The 19,514-nt window shown below is 38.7% G+C and overlaps 1 protein-coding gene across 2 annotated transcripts in view; it reads right to left on the bottom strand.

Moving 5' to 3' along the window:
- CALCR (calcitonin receptor) overlaps positions 1-18,329 on the bottom strand; it is a 165,224-nt gene extending 146,895 nt beyond the window's left edge. For both annotated transcript variants that reach the window (XM_070726410.1, XM_070726407.1), the window contains exons 1-2: positions 18,026-18,329; positions 10,275-10,410 (exon numbers count right to left, since the gene is read on the bottom strand). The gene's annotated coding sequence lies outside the window, so the exon portion shown is untranslated. The remainder of the gene's footprint in view (positions 1-10,274; positions 10,411-18,025) is intronic.
- Positions 18,330-19,514: the final 1,185 nt, after the last annotated feature.

Genomic DNA, 19,514 nt, shown 5'->3' on the forward strand with positions numbered 1-19,514 from the left:
TAACAGAAAAATGTAGAGTACCTAACCTATACACTGACTAAATATTTTATTTAATTAATAGCAATATAGGATTTATAACTCATCCTAACCTTAATAAATCAGCTGCTTGCAAGATGAGAAAATAATCTTATTAGATACAGAGCCTCTTGACAAGATCACTCCTTTCTATGTATTAAACAGAAAGCCAAAATATCCAAGATGAAAAAAATATAATTTGAATATGCCCCTTAATAGTAATTTGAAAAATCATATTTCAGGACTTTACAGAAGAGAAGGATTTAGGGGTAGTGATTTCTGACAGTCTCAAAATGGGTGAGCAGTGTGGTCGGGCAGTAGGAAAAGCAAGTAGGATGCTTGGCTGCATAGCTAGAGGTATAACAAGCAGGAAGAGGGAGATTGTGATCCCCATATATAGAGCGCTGTGAGACCACATTTGGAATACATTGACAAAATTGAACGGGTCCAAAGACGGGCTACAAGAATGGTGGAAGGTCTTAAGCACAAAACGTATCAGGAAAGACTTAATGAACTCAATCTGTATAGTCTGGAGGACAGAAGGAAAAGGGGGGACATGATCGAAACATTTAAATATGTTAAAGGGTTAAATAAGGTCCAGGAGGGAAGCGTTTTTAATAGGAAACACAAGAACAAGGGGACACAATCTGAGGTTAGTTGAGGGAAAGATCAAAAGCAACATGAGAAAATATTATTTTACTGAAAGAGTAGTAGATCCTTGGAACAAACTTCCAACAGACGTGGTTGGTAAATCCACAGTAACTGAATGCTGGGATAAACAAATATCCATCCTAAGATAAAATACAGGAAATAGTATAAGGGCAGACTAGATGGACCATGAGGTCTTTTTCTGCCGTCAGTCTTCTATGTTTCTATGTTTCTACAAACTATAATACTTTCAGTATGTTTTAAAATTTGACTAAAACCCTAGAAAGTAAGTAAATACTATCTAATCTTTTGGACTAGGTGCCACATGTGTACATACCCACATGGTGCACAGAGATTACTTGTCAGGGTACAAGCACTTCTGCTGATTGGTGAAAGTCAAGAAGACCAGGAATCTTGAGGCACAGTAGATAAAAGAACGCAAAAAATAATTTTTTTTTCTGAGATGAAATTATACATAGAGCTCTTCCCATCAACATCGTCATCGTAACCAGCTGTAATTCTGCTTTCATTGAATTTCAAGATTGTCGCCTCCGATAATATGAATACAGCAATGTAAAATATACAGATTTAATAGGTTAGAAGTGAACCAGACCTACTTAATTATGAGTATTGACTATCCATAAGTATTAATTTGCTATTACCATTGTGGTAAAGAAAATCCTTTGTTCTATTTGTCTGCTGCATGATCATTAACCTATTGCTCACCACCTTTTTTTTTGTGTCCAATGAGTTACGAATCCATTAGAAAAATAGAAAAAAAATAATCCCACTGTAATCTAAAACCACAGGTAAAGGGATCAAGATAATAAGTATTTCTATATGAATTATGTGTCAAGTAAGTTGCCTAATAATGCTTTATCATTCTTGTTACCAAGATATCTACCTACTTCAGGATGTAGTTCTTCCCTAAAGCATTGTATCATTTTTCCCCTAACTATTGTTTTTCCACATATTTTTCCTTGAAAGCTTCACCCGTGCAACCAGGTAACATTTCACTGGATGTATTATTATAGACCAAAATAATCTCTTCTCTGAAGTTTAGGGACTGAAATTTAGCACTCTTTTATGTTGGGTGTTAGTTCATAAAGGTGTCTTGACTTCTCAGTCTAGAACTATGGAACCAACTATTCCCCGATATCTGTACTGCTCCTACCTCCGTAAGGCCATGAAGATCTGGCTTTGCCGGCAGACCTGGGGGCCATGATCTTTCATGGCCAAATTGTATGAATGGCGTGTATGCAAGTGTTTACGACTGGTTTTTTTTTTTTACAACAAATAGGTTTTTTATCACAGGGTTTTTAGTTTTAGATATTACATTCAACTTCTTTTTATTGCTTGTATCTTTTTTATTTATTTATTTATCTATTTATTTTTTATTATTTATTTTTATTTATTTATTTTTATTTATTTATTTTTTATTTATTTAGTCCAATACATAATACACATTGAAGCGAATAGATATGTAGTAATATAAATAAAGAAAAGAATAGAAGTATAGGTGAACGTATTTGAAAGGAAGAAAAGATAAATGAGATGAGGAGAGACAATTGGACAGGGGACGGAAGGCACACTGGTGCACTTATGCTCGCCCCTTACTGACCTCTTAAGGAATCTGGAGAGGTCAATCGTGGATAATCTAAGGGGGAAATGTTGGGGGTTAGGGGTTGACACTATTGAGTCCGGTAATGATTTCCACACTTCGACAACTCAGTTGCTGAAGTCATATTTTTTACAGTCAAACTTGGAGCGGTTAATATTAAGTTTGAATCTGTTGCATGCTCTTGTGTTGTTGCGATTGAAGCTGAAGTAGTCATTGACAGGCAGGACGTTGCAGCATATGATCTTGTGGGCAATGCTTAGATGTTGTTTAAAGTGTCTTAGTTCTAAGCTTTCTAGGCCCAGGATTGAAAGTCTAGTCTCGTGGGGTATTCTGTTTCGAGTAGAGGAGTGAAGGGCTCTTCTGGTGAAGTATCTTTGGACATTTTCAAGGGTGTTGATGTCCGAGATGTGGTATGGGTTCCAGACAGATGATCTGTATTTATGTTATACTATTTTGTAAGCCACCCTGAGTCCTTCGGGATTGGGCGGTGTAAAATAAATAAATAAATAAATAAATGAATGAATGAATGAATGAATGAATGAATAAATAAATAAATAAACAAACAAACAAACAAACAAAATAATAAAGAAAGAAAGAAAGAAAGAAAGAAACCAACCAACCAACCAACCAACCAACCAACCAACCAACCAACCAACCAACCAACCAACCAACCAACCAACCAACCAACAAATAAACAAACAAACAAACAAACAAACAAACAAACAAACAGAATGGCAGGTTTAGATCTGGCTTGTGTGCCTAAGAGAAGAGTAGAATCTGAAACTACCCATTCCTTAACTACCATGTGCATATGCTGGCACATTTACAAACCAATGCCAATATAAATTTCTGGCTTTGTATCTTGTTTTTTTGTTGTTCATTCCCTGTAATTGATCCAGTTTAAAACCTGCAAGGAATTCTGGTATAAGCCTAGGAATACGGATCCTGTGTTTAATGTATTCAAGAAAGGAATGTTTCAGTTCTTTTTCCCCCTGTTGTTCTCCCTTCCTAATCTGTGCAAAACATACTCACTTCAAACCATCTAACTTCTAGCCATCAAACTACTCACTGAAGGAGATATAATTGTTCTAAGTTTTCAAACAATATCAAAGAGAAAGCCAAGAGCAGGTCAACCAACCACAATGCTCCACGTTTTGCATGTTAATTTTGATAGAATTTATGCTAAAGGAATCTTTGGGGATAGATTAAAGAGGATAAGGATGACAGGTTGAAATCCAGCTGTGCAATGTTTGTTTTTATGTAGAATTATCAAAAGAAGACATTGTTATGATATCAAAAAATGTAGAATATGTCCAGATGGATAATTACATAAGCAAGAAAAGCAATTCAACAATGTCTATATTTTTATTACAATTCTATTGAAATTTTACATATCTGTATATATATTTATAGTTTTATTTTGATATCGTAAGCTGCCTAGAGTTGCAACAAGATGGGTGGCAAACAAATTTAATAAACAAATAAAAATAAAATAAATGCTAAAATAAATAGCTGTGTCTCTTCTGAAACAAATCGTATAACCTTTATGGAAATCCACAACAGAGGGCAACTGCACATCACTTAGGGAAAATGTTTCACGCTTTTTTACTTGGTTGCAGTTACGGCCCTACTTTTTCCATAAAAAGATTTTCTTGTACTTCATCTTGAATTACAACAATATCTTATTGTAATTAACCACTTGGTACAGTTGCTTAGAAGACCAAAAAAAGAGAAAGAAGTCAAGCAGGTCAAATTGGTAGTCTGTGTTCTTGTATATTTGTATGTTCTCCACTACCCAGTTTGTGATGATGGTCTATGATGGACATTCTATATAGGTAGTCTGATTTATAGTTCTTGAATTACAACAGTTTGTTTAGCAACTGGTCACAGTTACAGTGGCACTGAAAGAAGTGACTTATGGCCATTTTTCATTTATGACCATAGCAGCAGCAGCATGTGATCAAAATTCATATGCTAGACCATTGAGTCATATTTCTGCCGGTTGCAATGTCTTGGAGCCATGTGGTCACCTTTTGGAACTTCTGATGAGAAAAGATTACTTAACAAACATGTAACTAACTTAACTGCTTTGATTCACTTAACATCTGAAAGAGTAGTAGATCCTTGGAACAAACTTCCAGCATACGTGGTAGATAAATCCACAGTAACTGAATTTAAACATGCCTGGGATAAACATATATCCATCCTAAGATAAAATACATAAAATAGTATAAAGGCAGACTAGATGGACCAGGAGGTCTTTTTCTGCCGTCAGACTTCTATGTTTCTATGTTTCTATCTATAGCAGGGAAAGTTGTAAAATGGAGCAAGAGTCATTTAAAACAAATGTCTCAATGAGCAACAGAAATGTTGGGCTCAATTGAGATGATAGGTCAAGGACTACCTGTATTGGACAGCCATACAGCTTTTTTGTTTGAATGGGGCTCCTGATCCATATGTGAAATATTTTACACTGGAAGTCATAAAGTATAGATCTAGATCAACGATGTCAAACTCAGTTTCATTGAGGGCCTCATCAGGTTTGACCTTGGGAGGGAGTGACCAGGGATTGTGACCGGCTCAACATCAAAATAATCAAGGCTGTTTTGTTTTGTTTATTTGTTTATTATTTTATTTATCAAGGAAACAACACTGTTCATATACATGATATTGGTACTAATAAAATAGAAACTTAGGACACGGACGGTAGGCACGCTGGTATGTACGTCCTTTACTGACCTCTTAGGAATTACGTGAATCAACAGTGGATAGTCTATGGCAGTGAAGGGCTACCAAAATCTTTACTACCACACTGTGGGCGTGGCTTATGCAGGACGCCCTGCATTTTCTTTCAACATCTTTCAGTGCAAATTGGGTGCTCTGGGGTGGAGCTCCATTTTCGCTACCCTACTGCATTCTCCTGTCTGGGCAATAGCCCACCCCTGGTCTATGGGTAAAGTTTTGGGGGTTTGGTAATGAAACAACAGTGTCCGGTAGTGAGTTCCATGCATTAACAACTCGGTTGCTGAAGTTATATTTTCTACAGTGGAGTTTGGAGAAAAATTTCACTGACCGCCTTCTGCAGATCTCTGCCAGTGAAAACGGAGCTTGGGAAGATTGTGCATGGCCTCCCTGAGCTCTATTTTTGCTGGTAGAGGTACCGCCTTTCCTTGTTGTTTTAGGGTGGGCCCACATGCTAGATCTAAGTACTCCACAGGATAGATCTGGACTGTGGGCATTTAGTTTGACACTCCTGATCTAGATATCATATTTTTAAAAAAAATATATAATGCTACTTTTGAAACAATTTTCTTTTGAAACACTTCCTAAATACTGAGGGCCACAACCAATCCATGACTCCTTATTTTTCAACTACATTACACATGACTGGGTCCAGCATACTATTTTCGGTTTCATAGCATGTCAGATTTATAAACATGATCGTTGATGTACAGTATCTGCTGTTAGCAGGCTTACCAAACAAAGTATATTCTATTTAGTTCTTGCAGACAGAGAAAACCCTGCCAGGATACGTAAAATTAAGTTTTAATATAAATTGTTATTTTTTTTATAATAATAATAATAATAATAATAATAATAATAATAATAATAATTTATTAGATTTGTATGCTGCCCCTATCTGAGGACTTGGGGCAGCTCACAACAGCAATAATAATACAATAAATACAAATCTAATATTAATAAAACAAGTTAAAACCCATTATTACTAAAAACAATCAATGCTACACAATCACACCACATTCAAATGCTACAAGTCAGAAGGGGGGGATTAGTCCCCCCATGCCTGGCGACATAAATGGGTCTTCAACATCTTGCGGAAGGTGAGGAGGGTGGGGGCAATTTGAGTCTCTGGGGGGAGTTGATTCCAGAGGGCCGGAGCCGACAGAGAGAAGGCTCTTCCCCTAGGTCCCACCAGACGACATTGTTTAGTCGACGGGACCCGGAGGAGGCTAACTCTGTGGGACCTAATCGGCCGCTGGGATTCGTGCAGCAGAAGATGGTCCCTGTAGGTATTCTTGTCCGATGCCATGTAGGACTTTATAGATCATTACCAACACTTTTAATTGTGTCTGGAAACTATTTGGCAGCCAGTGCAAGCTGCGGAGTGTTGATGAGACATGGGCGTATCTAGGAAGGCCCATGATTGCTCGCGCGGCCGCATTCTGCACGACCTGAAGTTTCCAAACACTCTTCAGAGGTAGCATTGCAGTAGTCAAACCTCGAGGTGATTAACTAATTAATTAATTAAACATATGAATACTCAGTCTCATTTATATGACTTATTATTACAATTAGTCTAGCAAACAAAGATAGATAAATACTGTATTTTTCGGGCTACAGGACATACTCCACCCCCCCCCCCCACCACACAAAAAAATGGGTGGAAATGTTGTGCATCTTAGAGAACAAATATTACAGCAGGTAATATTGGTGCAGCAAGTATCAACTGGTGTAGGTGAACAACTATCAACTGTTCTAAGGCAGTGATTTTCAACCTTTTTTGAGCCGCGGCACATTTTTTACATTTACAAAACCATGGGGCACATTGAGGGGGGGGGGCCCTAAAAAAAGTTTGGACAAAAAAATTCTCTCTTCCTCCCTTTCGCTCTATTTCTCTCTCCCTCTCTCTTCCTCTTTTTTTCTCTTTCTCTCTCCATCCCTCTTTCTTTCTCTCTTCTTTCCTCTTTATTGCTCTTTCTCTCTCCCACCTTCCCTCCCTCTCTTTCTCTCTCTCTCTCTTGCTTTCTTTCTCTCTTGTTCTTTTTCTCTCTCTCTTTCTTTCTCTCTCTTTCTTGCTTTCTCTCTTGTTTTCTTTCTCTCTCTCTTGCTCTTTCTTTCTCTCTTGCTCTTTCTCTTGTTTTCTTTCTCTGAGCTTCGCGGCACACCTGACCATGTCTCGCGGCACACTAGTGTGCCACGGCACACTGGTTGAAAAACACTGTTCTAAGGGATGGGGACAGCAGTGCCTATTGCCGGTAGTGTACCCATTCATGGCAATTGGCAGCGATCAGGCTGCGGTGAATGGGCTGCGGCGGTAGCAAAGGGGATGCTGCAAAGGGGCTGTAGCGGTGAATGGCCTGTGGCGAATGGGCAGTAGAGGCAGAATTTTTTTTCTTGTTTTCCTTTTTTAAAGCTAATGTGCATCTTATAATCTGGGGCACCTCATAGTCCAAAAACTACAGTATGTTCAATGCATACTATTTACATTATTCACTGTATCATTTTTAATATAAGAACTCTATTTAGATTTTCTTGGGTTTCTACACTTTCCATTTGTTATTCAAGCAAACTATTTTCATGATTCACAGAATCTTTGCTTCACTCCTTTAAAGCACTTTCTTCTGATAAGCATCAATTAACTATCAGCTCCATGTTCTTTTTCTTTTCTTCCCTTCCACTGAATCATGTTTGAATCTTGAAGACTGTCTGAACATGCTCCTTTAGCTTACTTGGAAAGGTTTTTCAGAAATTGTTTCCCATTTCTGGCAATGTCTCTCAGGATGAGAATGACAGAGACAGTGATTGGCCTAGGTTATCTACCAGTTTTGCAGTTCCTGACCTGATGCCTTAACCATTATACCAAGTAATTATTTCTTTTGCTTTCTTAATCCTCACTTAATGTTATCCTTTCCCACTGTGATATCTTAATCAAACCTTCCTTCATTCCTTGACCTAATCTTCTGTTGTTAATTTCCTATCAATTTCTTTTATTGCTTCTGCCAAATTTATGGCTCACTTTTTAATGGCTTCCATGGCCTGTCCCTTTCTTTTAAATTTTAGTCAGATGCCATCTTGGTCTCCTCTGGATCGTGACTATGACTATTCTTTGATACTTATACAGTGATACCTTGTCTTGGTTCCGGGACGAGGTTCTTAAGGTGAAAAGTTTGTAAGACGAAACAATGTTTCCCTTAGGAATCAATGGAAAAGCAATTAATGCGTGCAAGCCCAAAATTCACCCCTTTTGCCAGCCGAAGCGCCTGTTTTTGTACTGCTGGGATTTCCCTGAGGCTTCCCTCCATGGGAAATCCCAACTCCAGACTTCTGTGTTTTTGCAATGCTGCGATCTCACTGAGGCTCCCCTCACTGGGAAACCCCACCTCCGGACTTCCATTGCCAGCGAAGTGCCCATTTTTGCGCTGCTGGGATTCCCCTGCTGGGATTCTCCTGCAGCATCGCAAAAACCCGGAAATCTGGAGATGGGGTTTCCCATGGAGGGGAGCCTCGGGGGAATCCCAGCAGTGCAAAAACGGGTGCTTCGGTGGCAATGGAAGTCCGGAGGCGGGGCATCCCAGCGGTGGCGGTGGGTTTGTAAGGTGAAAATAGTTTGTAAGAAGAGGCAAAAAAAATCTTAAACCCCAGGTTTGTATCTCAAAAAGTTTGTATGATGAGGCGTTTGTAAGACGAGGTATCACTGTATTGTTATTTTATCACACTAGTGCTGTGATGCTTTTATGTTTAATCTTAATCTTATTTTGGAAGTATCAAAATAGACATGCTGCACGGGTAGCAAACAAATGTAATAAATAAAATACAAATGATTGGAGTAATGTAGAAAACTTATAATTAATTAGTATTACTCTTATTCAAGGCCCATTTCTGAAGGAAGGTTTTTATTCATCCCCATTCTGATATTTGTCCTTCTAGAAGGTTACATAACTTTTTATTTTTACCTTTTTCCCCAATCTTAGGAAAACCATTTACATATTTCAGTCAATTCTCTTGTATAAATTGTTATTTGAAATAATCAAGAACATCTAAAGAATTGCCTGAATTTGCATTAAACATGTTGCATAATTCAACTGAAAAAGTTGAACATTTCTTGTAAAAGTGAAGCTCTTAATATATTATCTTACTTTAAGCTGTTAACTGGGGAGCTAATTCAGCAGCCTTTATTCATTATTAAGAGTTCAAATAGTAAGAATTTAAATTTATTTAAATTTATTTTCAACTTCACGCAAATTGACTAGGATGGGGAATATTATTACTGCAGACATTTTTATTTGTCTTTAAATGAAGTCTATGAGATACCTGCAATTTAAAGGTTGTGATTCTAGGCAAGTTTGCTTGCAAATAAACGACACATATTATCAACAGATTTTAAATACAGTGATACCTCATCTTACAAACGCCTCGTCATACAAACTTTTCAAGATACAAACTCGGGGTTTAAGATTTTTTTGCCTCTTCTTACAAACTATTTTCACCTTACAAACCCACTGCCGCCACTGGGATGCCCCACGTCTGGACTTCCGTTACCAGTGAAGCACCCGTTTTTGCAATGCTGTGATTTCACTGATGCTCCCTTCGCTGGGAAACCCCACCTCCAGACTTCCGTTGCCAGCGAAGCGCTCATTTTTGCAATGCTGGGATTCCCCTGCTGGGATTCCCCTGCAGCATCGCAAAAACACAGAAGTCTGGAGGTGGGGTTTCCCATGGAAGGGAGCCTTAGGGGAATCCCAGCAGCACAAAAATGGGCCCTTCGGCTGGCAAAAGGGGTAAATTTTGGGCTTGCACGCATTAATTGCTTTTCCATTGATTCCTATGGGAAACATTGTTTCGTCTTACAAACCTTTCATCTTAAGAACCTCGTCCCAGAACCAATTAAGTTTGTAAGACAAGGTATCACTGTATAATGAAATTTCAGGTGCAAAAGACTGGTTGAAGACATGAAGGTTTAATTAAGCTGATTTATTTCTCAAAGCTTACGCACAGGAATCTTCTCAAGTAATGGTCAGCACTAGGCTAGAGTTAGATAAGGGCCAATATCACTCAAGAGAAGGTTGAACTTAGTACATTTACGGCTATGTAGGGATTCTAGGTAAATCCCTCTTTTTACTCAGCCCCCAGGTTCGGCTATTCCTTTTCCTATATGAACCATTTATTAAGTTGGACCTGTAAATCTTTTTTTTTTTAAAAATGTCCTTCTTAAAATCTTGCTTATTTCTTTAAAAGAAATATTATCTACCCTTCTTTGATTTCTGCCAGCTGTCTTCAACCCAATATCTCATAGAAATATCAGACTTCTTTTCCATTCTTTCCTGGCAACCTGGATCATGAGACTTGATAGTTGATGATGCCCGATCTACATATTTATTTAATCCCTGTATGAAAAAATAAACAAGTCAAAATAATATCATCAATTTGGTATAATTAATTAATTTATACTTGCAAAATATGAAAATAAAAATGAAGGTGCTTTCATAATTAAAAATAGATTCAGAATTATGGGAGAATAATCAATTTTGCCATAGATAAGAGTAGCGTGTATTTTAATACAAATAAGGGTTAAAATAGCTCTAATAATTTTCACTAATTTGAACAAAGCCAAAATAGATCAATTATATAAAGTGATTGAGATTCCTTTGCAAAACCTAACCTGAATAACAGTCAAAAGTTCTGGAAAAGGGCCAACTGGTTTTAACGAGGAATGGGCTTCCAAAATTTTAACAGTCTCTTGCATCACAATGGCAGGGAGGGGGCGTTTTTGCCCTCCCCATGCTCCGGAGGCTTTCCCAAGCCTCCAGGAGAGCAAAAAGCAGCCTCCCCAGACTCCGGATGCTATCTGGAGGCCAGAAATGGGCCCATTTCTGGCCTTTAAAACTTCTGGTAGGCCCAGTTTTCACCATCCTGAGCCTCCACATATGCCCTGCACTAATCTGCATCTGATATGGGTCATATGGGGATTCCTGAGAGGGGAGGGGTGGGAGGGGCTAATTAGGAATTGGGGGTTCTCTGAACTGTACAGAATCTTAGCTTCTCCTCAACCCCTGCGAAACCCCAGCAGCCCCCTGGTTTTAGCCATAAGAACGGATTGTATTTATCATGTTATCATCATTTTAACCTTTTTCACATCATTATTTTAAGGATATCTGGAGATAAATGTGAAATCTTTGGAGAAAGGATAAGACAATATTATTACATTTTGGAGGAAGGACAACATATAAAAAAGCAAACATTTAATAATTCAAAAATGGCTAAACTGATGTAGATGCTTGCAATTTTTTAATTAATTTATTTAATTTATTAGATTTGTATAGCGCCCCTCTCCAAAGACTTGGGATGGCTCACAACAATAAAAACAGTACAAATCCAATATTTAAAAAGAATTTAAACCCCTTCATATAAAAAGCAATCATACATTTTTACTGAAGACTTTGACAAATATGACATTCACAACCATGAGAAATTAATATTTTTGCTATATTTTACTTTACAAACATTTATTGGATAAGGAATATATAGTATTTAAATTGAAGATGGATAACCAGTGCATTTCTGAATTGACATACAGTTCCTCTAACAGCATAATTTTATTAAATGTCAAATTCAAGAAATGCAGAGAACATGTCCCTATATTGAGTTTGTGTTACATTGCAAAAGTTTGGGCCAATATTAATGGAGGAAACAGATTTGTGAATTGAATATAGAATTGAATAGAACGTGCAAGGGACCTTGGAGTTTGGACAGAAAACACCGGAAGCCACAAAAACATTTTGATATCTAAAATGAAGACAACACTGCATATATAGTTTTTGTTACCTTTATGTTATGTATTTAAAAACTATAGTATGTTGTATTTGTGAAATCAATGAACTGCTACAGAGAAAAGATTTTTTTATTTTTGCATGCAATAAAAACATTTTGAACTCTGAAAAAAAAGATGGGTCAAAAAGCACTACAAATCACATGCGGGCAGGTGTCGCACATTGGCGGTTTTGACACATATTTTAAGCGATGGAGCCATAGAAATGAAAGAGCCATTTGGGGTTCCAGAGCCATGGGTTGCAGACCCCTGAGCTACACCATTACAGACAAGTGACTGTAGTCTCTTCTTAAAAACCTCCAGGGATGGATCACCTGTGATTTCTGAAGGCAAGCTGTTCCATTGGTTAGGAAGTTTCTCCTTAATTCCAAGTTGCTTCCCTCTTTGATTAGTTTCCAACAATGGCTTGTTGTAGTTTCCTCTGGTGCTTTGGAGAATAAGTTGACCCGCTTTTCTTTGTATATTAGTATATTACAGGGGTAAGTTCCTCTTACCTTACCTACCAGTGTGCGTTGCGAGGTTTCACACAGGTGCACTTGCTATGCTCGTGCGTGTCTCCCAACCCAACCCATGCGCAGAGGGACGATTTTACTTCTTTGCATGCTCAGAGATCAGAAAAATCACCGAATATTAGAAAAAAGATGGCGGCTCTCAAGGACAGGCAAAGACAGCACCAGGGCCGTCGCACCAAAATTGCATAATCGGCAGGCCACTACTGGAACGGCGCACAGGATCGCAGCAGTAGGAACCCATCTCTAGTATACTATGCCCACAGTATTTCGCTGGTGTACTAATTTAGTGACTTTATCAAAGAATGAAATAAGACTGGTTTGGCATGATCTGTTTTTAACAAACTCTGTGTTCCTTCATTTATGTAGTGAAGCAAAGTTACTATGCAGGAATGAAAAATGCTAGGAGAGCAATAACAGTTCCCTTCTTCTTCCTCCTAAGCACAATGGACAGAAAACCCTTGGGAGACCAAACTAAGTGCATTTCAAATATCCTCAGGACTTTAGAGGAACATGTTCCATCAGTGTTAAAATAATTCAATTGCTAGTCTAAAAGATTTCTGTATGTCAAACAACATAAAGTCAACATATTAGAGTGAACCAGAATTTAACTTTTAGCATCAATAGAAGTGGAGTTTTTCTAATGCAACAAAGAAAATATCCTGCTTGTAACATAAGGCATGATCCCTCCTCACTCCTATTTAAAATATCTATATGAATGAATATATTCATTGAGACTTGTAGCCTAGTACAATGGTACTGAGGTGCATTTAATTTGTTAAGACATACATAAAACACATTTCATGAGGCAGAATTTACAGTTAACAAAGCAGATCTTTTCTGTGTTACTGTATTGAAATAAATGGCTTATTTATAAAATTGCTACCATGCCTGGACCCAGCCATTCTTAACAACTACCGGTTAGTCTCCAACCTTGTCACGCTGAATATTGACAGTCCCAGAGACATTCAGTAATTAAATAGTTAACTGTGTGTGTTTTATTAAGATACTCCTATTATGATGTAATATCCTGCCACATCTAACCTCATATCCTTCTTCTTCATGAAAAAATCTCCATTCCTATTCTAACCTCCATCATGTGAAGATGTGTTTGTTGTTTTGTCCACTGGGACATGTTTATTTTCTACTTTTATGGGGAAGGTTGTTGAGAAGGTGGTGGCGCTCCAGCTCCAGCGGTCCTTGGAAGAAGCCGATTATCTAGGCCCTCAGCAGTCAGGATTCAGGCCCAGCTACAGCACGGAAACTGCTTTGGTCACGTTGATGGATGATCTCTGGCGGGCCCGGGGCAGGGGTTTATCCTCTGTCCTGGTACTCCTCGACCTCTCAGCGGCTTTCGATACCATCGACCATGGTATCCTTCTGTGCCGACTGGAGGGGTTGGGAGTGGGAGGCACTGTCCTTCAGTGGTTCTCCTCCTACCACTCCGGTTGGTCGCAATCGGTGTTAGTGGGGGGTCAGAGGTCGACCTCTAGGCTTCTCCCTTGTGGAGTGCCTCAGGTCCTCTCCCCCCTGCTATTTAATATCAACATTAAACCACTGGGCAAGATCATCCAAGGGCCTGGGGTGAGGTATCATCAGTATGCGGATGATACCCAGTTGTACATCTCCACCCCATGTCCAGTCAACAAAGCAGTGGAAGTGATGTGCCGGTGCCTGGAGGCTGTTGAGGTCTGGATGGGTGCCAACAGACTCAAACTCAACCCAGATAAGACGGAGTGGCTGTGGGTTTTGCCTCCCAGGGACAATTCTATCATGGGCTTCTCCAAATATGCCCATGTTACACCAACACTCCGCAGTCTGCATTGGTTGTCAATCAGTTTCCAGTCACAATTCAAAGTGTTGGTTATGACCTATAAAGCCCTTCATGGCACCGGATTAGATTATCTCCGGGACCGCCTACTGCCGCACGAATCCCAGCAACCAGTTAGGTCCCACAGAATGGGCCTTCTCCGGGTCCCCTCAACTAAACAATGTCGTTTGGTGGGACCCAGGGGAAGAGCCTTCTCTGTGGCGGCCCCGGCCCTCTGGAACCAGCTCCCCCCAGAGATTAGAATTGCCCCCACCCTCCTCGCCTTTCGTAAGCTCCTTAAAACCCACCTCTGCCGTCAGGCATGGGGGAACTGAGATATTCCTTCCCCCTAGGCCTTACAATTTATGCATGGTATGTTTGCGTGTATGTTTGGTTTTATAATAAGGGTTTTTTAGTTGTTTTAGTATTGGATTGTTACATGCTGTTTTTATCATTGTTGCTAGCCGCCCCGAGTCTACGGAGAGGGGCGGCATACAAATCCAATAAATAATGATAATAATGATGATGATGATGATGATGATGATGATGATAATAATAATAATAATAATAATAACTGTTGGACTCAAACAGACAGGTTCAATTTAATCACTGGCCACAATAGCTTACTAAATTTCCAATCACTCTCTCTCAGTCCAGCCCAACAAAGTATTGCAGCTCTGAGGATAAATAGAAGGAAAGAATAAGGAAAGAAAAACTTTGGGTGAATGAAATCAAAGCAGGTTATATAGATATTGCTGATCTCTTTTTTTTAAATGTACACTGAGAGCATATGCACCAAAGACAAATTCCTGGTGTATCCAACCACGCTTTGCCAATAAAAAATTCTATTAGAATTCCATCAAGAATATTGGTTTTTCAACTCTGTTTAAATATTTTTGAAAGAACATCTCCTTTATTATTATTGAGAATTGGAATATTTTTTCCTAATAACTTTTATCAATTGTGGCATTGGCTTTCCATTTTATTAGTGTTGATTCATTACCTGGAAGCACCCAGAATTAAACTGTATATTTTCTTGAGTATGTTGCTCTAGAAAAAACAATTAGCTAACTATTATGAATAAGAAAAATAATTCTAAACCAGAAAACCACATGCTACTTCACAGAACTTAAATTCACAGTATCTTAGTTTTCCTCTGGGAAGCAAAGAAAAGAGCTGAATATAAACGGTGGCCGTTTAGCAATCTTAAAATGCAGTCAGTATCTTGGGAAGCATTAACTTGAGGCTATTGTGTTCCTGAAAATCAGCATGTGACCTCATATGATACCACTTCATGGTCATGCCCAATTTTTAAAAGATAAAACTGAATGCAGCAGAAGAAAAGAAGAGGTGATTTCTAATTTTTCTTACTTAGAGCATTTATTTTATTCACTCTCTCTTCTTCTACTTCATCTTCTTAATGGTTTCCCCCCCCTAAATAAGAATTATCTCTTTTCTTAATAGTGTTTGAAAATGCATTGAGAAAAGCCTCTTTCAGTTGGAACTGTCAGATGTTACAGAAATAAGTCATGTAATAGCCAATAACTTCATTTCAGAGATTCAACTTTTTGAACTCTGAAAGCCAATGCAAACTTCAGGGTTGAATTCCCTGGCAGAAAGAGAAAATCAGAATGGAAAAAAAGTTTATTGTGTGAAGGTATTTCTTAGAAACAAGGAAAAATAGCAATTTTTTATGAATTTGTAATTTTTTTTATTTTTTTTACAATCTTTATACTATTATGGTAGTAAAGGCATGCTATGCTGGATGTGAGAACATGTTTTCTGAGCCTAGTTGCACACAAATATAATAAATACATTTACTGCTGGGTGCCAAGACAGAAGGTATTACATGCTAATTTGTCCTGTCCCAAATAAATATGAAATACTACCATAGTGGGGACACAAGGAATTTTTTTCTTAAAATAGCTGCTATTTAAAATTTTATTCTGGACCCTGAAGTACCAATGCGTTTTATTCTGTTTTAGCAGCTGCAAAATCAATTTTGTAGTAATAGCAAGAACAGAGATCTGCTCTGCCAAAGTTATCAAGTGCTTGAACTACAAAAAAACTTAAACGTTAAGAACTCTTGTGTTTTATTTCAGTTATGATCCAATATACTGAACAGCCCATGTGATAAATAGCTGAATTTAATGCAGTTTTAATGAAAACTCATGTTGAATGCATTTCCATAAGTGAATGAGTGTTGACAGATTGACACAACCTTTCCAGCTGTTTATATACAAGTATCTACAATATATCAGTACTTTAGATCATAGTAACAAACCATTAATTTCATCTCTAAAGAGAAAAAGAAGAATTTCCTCAAACTCCTTTTACATTGAGAAAACATATTTTGAGTAGAGTAATGGAATTCTGCTATTATTACCTAATGTAAATAACATGTACTATGCAATATATTTGGAGCTGCAACTATTAGATTTGAAGTCTTGGAATAACTATGTATATATTTATTTACTCCCAGCCACTTTATGAAAGACAACTACCTATTTTGAAATGAAATGCATAGATTTAGTAAATACAATGAATTCTGCATCACAGAACCAATGTTGCAGTCTTACTGCTTCCAAAGCCATGTGTACACATAAATGTCATAGAATCTGTTAAATGCCATAAAGAAAAAAAAAAGGGGGGGGGATGATGACAAATAAAATCCAGAATACCCTAAGGTACTGAGAGAAACTGATTTGCATTAAGGTTTTGTAAAGATGCAACTTCTAATTGTGAGATATAATGACTGTTCAATGCAATACACACACAATATTGCACATAATTTCATTCCACTGAGCAGTATTTCAAATGCATATCCTATGTAGTCCCTATGCATACCAGCATCTATGATTTATTCTGCATTCATATTAGACAAAAGTTATATGAAAACTGCTGGGTTTCACTGATACTCAAAAGTTAGTAAACCTTTGCAATTGGCTAACTGCCAATTGCAGTGTCCAGCGCAGTTTCTACTGGTTTTTTTTCATAAAACATGTAGAATTCCTTCACTCTGCCACATCAACTGCATAGCGTCTCTGCATGTTAAAAATTTCCATGTCAGCTGTCACATAGGCATGTTATTGGTTTGCTGTGTCCAAGACTAGTGATCACCCTTTATGTTGACTGCAAGGGAACCAAATAGTTTCCAATATGATAAGAGAGACTCCTTCTAAAACGATGAAGGAGGAATTCTCACCCACACTGGATACAGGGTGCTCCCCTCTAGTTGACTTTATCCCCCTTCACAATTCCAGTTGTTTTCATTTTATACTTATAAACCTAACTGGCATCCCTCTCCCAACGAGTAAATGTTCAGTGCACCAAGTTCCTGCAGAAAGATGCTCTACTTTCCTACAGGGAACACTGCAAGAAACTGAGCATAAGAAAAAGATTTAGCTAAGCTAGAAGTTCATATTGAAAGGGAAGGCGAGAAGACCACTATTTAGCTTCTAGATACTGAATTCCTAGAATGAAAAGGAAAAGGCAGGTACAATATTCTGTCTGTTCCCCTTAATAAGATTTTTATTTTGGAGAAAAGGGACGAAAGAACAAAAGCTCCCCTCTAAATACAGGACACTAACAAGTGGGATATGATCTTGAACGTCTGAACCCTGCAAAAAACCCTAAGAATGGATGCAGTGCAAAATACTGTAAAGACAGCAACCGCTCAAATGAACTCTTACAACTGCAGCTTTCTAAGCAGGAATTGGCTTTTTTACATTACCAGCAAAACTACGCAGGTCGCCAGTCTGAAAGACTCGCGTCCCTTCTACCGTTCTCTCCTTTCCCAAGATTTAATAATGTCCACATAAAATCAGCCAAAGCTCCAACTTGGTAACACTTACCTCTCCTCCGGAAGGCAAGGCAGAGGAGTTTATCCTCTCTGGGTCTCCTCTGCAGCACCTCGTCCCAAGACTTGGAAACTAGGCGGCTATCTTTTTGCAAGATCTGGTCGCTGGATCCCACCTCTGGAAGGAGACCGAGTTGAAATAAGATCGCCCCCGGATGCCCAAATGGGCAGTAGTTGCACCACGAGGGCTACCGAAGTCTGGTACCGAAGTATCAGCCCCGCCGCCTCAGGAAAAAATGATCCCCCACCAGAGCGGAGCCCCTCGATGCGCGCTGCAGGACCGGCGCCCTCTCAGGCTAAACTGCACACCCCGCAGCAGCTCACTCAGTCACTCCGCACCGCCAGAAGGTGACGGAAAAGGACCAGCGCACAGCGCCTCCCTGCCCAGATCCCAGCTGGGGAGCTCAAGCGGGCAGAGGCAGGGCCAACCGGCAGCTTAGCCCAGACTTTAAAGGAGCCGCACGCTCGGGTGCCTCCTTGTAGCCCTAGAAAACTAGGCGAGCGGCTGTCACGGGGACATGAAGAGGCGGGGGCTTCCTACGGAAAGGGGGAAAGCCGGCTAGTGTCGTGGGTGTGGACGTTATCCTTTTCAGTTGGGTCGGTAGGGTCCCGAAAAATTCAGAAGTAAGAGAGGCTCCAGCACTCGAAACAGAATACCCTACGAAACTAGACTTACAATCCTGGGTCTTGAAAGCTTAGAACTACGACGCCTTAAACATGATCTAAGTATTGCCCACAAGATCATATGCTGCAATGTCCTGCCTGTCAAAGACTACTTCAGCTTCAACCACAACAACACAAGAGCACACAACAGGTTCAAGCTTAACATTAACCGCTCCAAACTTGACTGTAAAAAAATATGACTTTAGTAATCGGGTTGTTGAAGCGTGGAATTCATTACCGGACTCCGTAGTATCATCCCCTAACCCCCAACATTTTACCCTTAGACTATCCACGGTTGACCTCTCCAGATTCCTAAGAGGTCAGTAAGGGGCGTACATAAGCGCACTAGAGTGCCTTCCGTCCCCTGTCCTATAGTCTCTCCTACATCTCGTATTTCTGCTCTACTATATCTTCTATAACCTTCATTGTGTATTATTGTGTATTGGACAAAATGAATGAATGAATGAATGAATGAATGAATGAATGAATGAATGAAGAACGAATAAAATAAAAAAATAAAATAAAATAAAATAAAATAAAAACAAAAACAAAACAAAACAAAACAAAACAAAATAAAATAAAATATAAAATAAAATACCCAAACCTGTATGATCTAGTTTCATGGGAGGCCATAATCCATGAAAGCCAGTTGGATGGTTTTGAGCCAGTCTGTCAACACAACTCACCTCACGGGGCTGCTGTTGTAGGACATGAGGAAACGACTGTGAATAAATATTTTATTTATTTATTTGTTTGCTTGTTTTGTCTAATACACAATACACATTGAAGAGAATAGACAAGTAGTAATATATATAAAGAAA

The sequence above is a fragment of the Erythrolamprus reginae genome, chromosome Z, assembly GCF_031021105.1.
Source record: "Erythrolamprus reginae isolate rEryReg1 chromosome Z, rEryReg1.hap1, whole genome shotgun sequence".
In the NCBI taxonomy this organism is placed as follows: domain Eukaryota; kingdom Metazoa; phylum Chordata; class Lepidosauria; order Squamata; family Dipsadidae; genus Erythrolamprus; species Erythrolamprus reginae.